General features: G+C 35.1%; 1 non-coding gene across 1 annotated transcript; it reads right to left on the minus strand.

Annotated features, from left to right (window-relative positions):
* Nucleotides 1-3,907: 3,907 nt before the first annotated feature.
* Nucleotides 3,908-4,015, minus strand: LOC112739749 (small nucleolar RNA R71). Its single transcript, XR_003170685.1, has one exon. It is a non-coding gene; the product is annotated as a small nucleolar RNA R71 (small nucleolar RNA).
* Nucleotides 4,016-4,692: the final 677 nt, after the last annotated feature.

A 4,692-nucleotide genomic window follows, 5' to 3' on the forward strand; every position in this document is an offset into this window, starting at 1 on the left:
ATCTCCCTGAACTTAAAGTGGATTTTCTGGAGCTACAGAACTCAAAATGGCGTGCTTCAAATTGCGTTGACAAGTAGACATCCAGGGCTTTCCAGCAATATATAATAGTCCATACTTTGGCCGAGTTTAGATGACGCAAAAGGGCGTTGAATGCCAGTTCTACGCTGTAGTCTGGAGTTAAACGCCAAAAACACGTCTCGAACCAGAGTTGAACACCAAAAATACGTTACAACTTGGTGTTCAACTCCAGAAGAAGCCTCTGCACGTGTAAACTTCAAGCTCAGCCCAAGCACATACCAAGTGGGCCCCGGAAGTGGATTTATGCATCAATTACTTATTTCTGTAAACCCTAGTAACTAGTTTAGTATAAATAGAACTTTTTACTAGTCTTTTAGACATCTTATGATTTTTAGTTCATCTTTAGATCATATTGATCAGATTTGGGGGATGGCCTCTCGGCCATGCCTGAACCTTCATCACTTATGTATTTTCAATGGTAGAGTTTCTACACTCCATGGATTAAGGTGTGGAGCTCTGCTGTTCCTCACGAATTAATGCAAAGTACTACTGTTTCTCTATTCAATTCAACTTATTCCGCTTCTAAGATATTCATTCGCACTTCAATATGAATGTGATGAACGTGACAATCATCATCATTCCCCTATGAACGCGTGCCTAACAACCACTTTCGTTCCACCTTAGATTGAATGAATATCTCTTGGATCTCTTAATCAGAATCTTCGTGGTATAAGCTAGATTGATGGCGGCATTCATGAGAGTCCAGAAAGTCTAAACCTTGTCTGTGGTATTCCGAGTAGGATTCAGGTATTGAATGACTGTGACGAACTTCAAACTCGCGAGTGCTGGGCGTAGTGACAGACGCAAAAGGAGGGTGAATCCTATTCCAGTATGATCGAGAACCTCAGATGATTAGCCGTGCTGTGACAGAGCATTTGGACCTTTTTCACAAGAGGATGGGATGTAGCCATTGACAACGGTGATGCCCTTACAGAAAGTTTGCCATGGAAAGGAGTAGGACTGATTGGATGAAGACAGCAGGAAAGCAGAAGTTCAGAAGAACGAAAGCATCTCTATACGCTTATCTGAAATTCTCACCAATGAATTACATAAGTATTTCTATCTTTATTTTCTATTTATTTATTATTATTACTCGAAAACTCCATAACCATTTGATATCCACCTGACTAAGATTTACAAGATGACCATAGCTTGCTTCATACCAACAATCTACGTGGGATCGACCCTTACTCACGTAAGGTTTTATTACTTGGACGACCCAGTGCACTTGCTGGTTAGTTGTGCGAAGTTGTGAAGTTATGTTTGGACCATGGTATTGTGCACTAGTTTGTTGGCTCCATTGCCAGGGAGAGAACGAACAACAAATTTTACAACCTGAGTAACAATTTCGCATACCAAGTTTTTGGCGCCGTTGCTGGGGATTGTTCGAGTTTGGACAACTGACGGTTCATCTTGTTGCTCAGATTGGGTAAATTTCTTCTTATTTTATTTTCAAAAAGTTTTCAAAAATATTTTCTTCTTTTTCGTTTTTTCCAATTAATTTTCGAAAAAAAAATATATTCAAAAAAAATTTATATTATGTTCTTCAGAATTTTTAAGAATGAATTCTAGAGTTTCATGAAGCATGTGAAGCCTGGCTGGCAGTAAAGCCATGTCTAAATTCTTTTGGACTGAGGCTTCCAAACCATCTTCATAGAGGCAAGTTAATTTGATAATTAATGAGCAGTATATCTGAGTTACATGCTGAAGCTTGGCTGGCCATTGACCATGTCTAGTGTTTTGGACCGGAGCTTTCATTGAAAGCTTGGCTGGCTAGTGAGCCATGTCTAATTCCTGGACTGAAGCTTTAGACTAAGAATGCAAGATTCCTGGAATTCATATTAAAAATTTTGGAATCCTTATTTTTCTTTTTCAAATTAATTTTCGAAAAATACAAAAAAAATTAGAAAATCATAAAAATCAAAAAATATTTCATGTTTCTTGTTTGAGTCTTGAGTCAAATTGTAAGTTTGGTGTCAATTGTATATTCATTTTGCATTTTTCGAAAATTCATGCATTCATAGTGTTCTTCATGATCTTCAAGTTGTTCTTGGTAAATCTTCTTGTTTGATCTTGATGTTTTCTTGTTTTGTGTCTTTTCTTATTTTTCATGTGCATTTTTGCATTCATAGTGTCTGAACATGAAAGATTTCTAAGTTTGGTGTCTTGCATGTTTTCTTTGCATATAAAATTTTCAAAAATAAGTTCTTGATGTTCATCATGATCTTCAAAGTGTTCTTGGTGTTCATCTTGACATTCATAGCATTCTTGCATTCATTCATTGTTTTGATCCATAACTTTCATGCATTGAGTCCCTTTCATGTTTTTCTCTTTCATCATTAAAAATTTTAAAAAAAATATCTTTCCCTTTTTCACTCATAAATTTCAAAAATTTGAGTTGACTTTTTCAAAACTTTTTAAAAAAAACTTAGTTGTTTCTTATGAGTCAAATCAAATTTTCAATTTGAAAACCTTATCTTTTTCAAAATCTTTTTCAAAAATCAAATCTTGTTTATTTTTCTTATTCATTTTTGAAAATTTTAAAAATATTTTTCAAAAATCTTTTTCTTATTTTTATATCATATTTTCAAAAATCACATCATCAATTAATGTTTTGATTCAAAAATTTCGAGTTTGTTACTTACTTGTTAAGAAAGATTCAAACTTTAAATTCTAGAATCATATCTTGTGATATCTTGTGAGTCAAGTCATTAATTATGATTTTAAAAATCAAATCTTTTTCAAAACTAATTCTAATCATATCTTCCTATCATATTTTTTTTTAAATCTTATCTTTTTCAAAAATTTGACTTTCAAATATCTTTTCTAACTTCTTATCTTCTTATCTTTTCAAAATTGATTTTCAAATCTTTTTCAACTAACTAATTGACTTTTTGTTTGTTTCTTATCTTTTTCAAAACTACCTAACTAACTCTCTCTCTCTAATTTTCGAAAAACTCTTCCCTCTTTTTCAAAAATTCTTTTTAATTAAATAGTTATTTCAATTTTCAATTTTAATTTGATTTCATTCCTAATTTTCGAAAATCACTAACCCCTTTTCAAAAATTTATTTTCGAAAATCCTCTCTCTCTCTCTCTCATCTCCTTCTATTTATTTATTCATCTACTAACACTTCATCTCACCCAAATTCGAACCCCCTCTTCCATCTGTGTTCGAATTTTCTCTTCTTCCTTTCTTTACATTACATTCTTTTCTTCTTCTACTCACACAGGGGAACCTCTATACCTGGGTAAAAAGGATCCCTATTATTATTATTTTTCTGTTTCCTCTTTTTCATATGAGCAGGAGCAAGGACAAAAACATTCTTGTTGAAGCAGATCCTGAACCTGAAAGAACTCTAAAGAGAAAACTAAGAGAAGCTAAAATACAACAATCCAGAGATAACCTTACAGAAATTTTCGAACAGAAAGAGGAGATGGCAGCCGAAAATAATAATGCAAGGAGGATGCTTGGTGACTTTACTGCACCTAATTCCAATTTACATGGAAGAAGCATCTCAATTCCTACCATTGGAGCAAACAATTTTGAGCTGAAACCTCAATTAGTTTCTCTGATGCAACAAAACTGCAAGTTTTATGGACTTCCATCTGAAGATCATTTTCAGTTCTTAACTGAATTCTTGCAGATCTGTGATACTGTTAAGACTAATGGAGTAGATCCTGAAGTCTACAGGCTCATGCTTTTCCCGTTTGCTGTAAGAGACAGAGCTAGAATATGGTTGGATTCTCAACCTAAAGATAGCCTGAACTCTTGGGATAAGCTAGTCAAGGCTTTCTTAGCCAAGTTCTTTCCTCCTCAAAAGCTGAGTAAGCTTAGAGTGGATGTTCAAACCTTCAGACAGAAAGAAGGTGAATCCCTCTATGAAGCTTGGGAGAGATACAAGGAACTGACCAAAAAGTGTCCTTCTGACATGCTTTCAGAATGGACTATCCTGGATATATTCTATGATGGTCTGTCTGAATTAGCTAAGATGTCATTGGATACTTCTGCAGGTGGATCCATTCACCTAAAGAAAACGCCTGCAGAAGCTCAAGAACTCATTGACATGGTTGCTAATAACCACTTCATGTACACTTCTGAGAGGAATCCTGTGAGTAATGGGATGCCTCGGAAGAAGGGAGTTCTTGAAATTGATACTCTGAATGCCATATTGGCTCAGAACAAAATATTGACTCAGCAAGTCAATATGATTTTTCAGAGTCTGAATGGAATGCAAGCTGCATCCAATAGTACTCAAGAGGCATCTTCTGAAGAAGAAGCTTATGATCCTGAAAACCCTGCAATAGCAGAGGTGAATTACATGGGTGAACCATATGGAAACACCTATAATCCCTCATGGAGAAATCATCCAAATCTCTCATGTAAGGATCAACAAAAGCCTCAATAAGGCTTTAATAATGGTGGAAGAAACAGGTTTAGCAATAGCAAGCCTTTTCCATCATCCACTCAGCAACAGACAGAGAACCCTGAACAAAATACCTCTAATTTACCAAACTTAGTCTATGATCTATCTAAGGCCACTGTGAGTTTCATGAATGAAACAAGGTCCTCCATTAGAAATTTGGAAGCACAAGTGGGCCAGCTGAGTAAGAA

The sequence above is a fragment of the Arachis hypogaea genome, chromosome 13, assembly GCF_003086295.3.
Source record: "Arachis hypogaea cultivar Tifrunner chromosome 13, arahy.Tifrunner.gnm2.J5K5, whole genome shotgun sequence".
NCBI classification, from domain to species: Eukaryota; Viridiplantae; Streptophyta; class Magnoliopsida; order Fabales; family Fabaceae; genus Arachis; species Arachis hypogaea.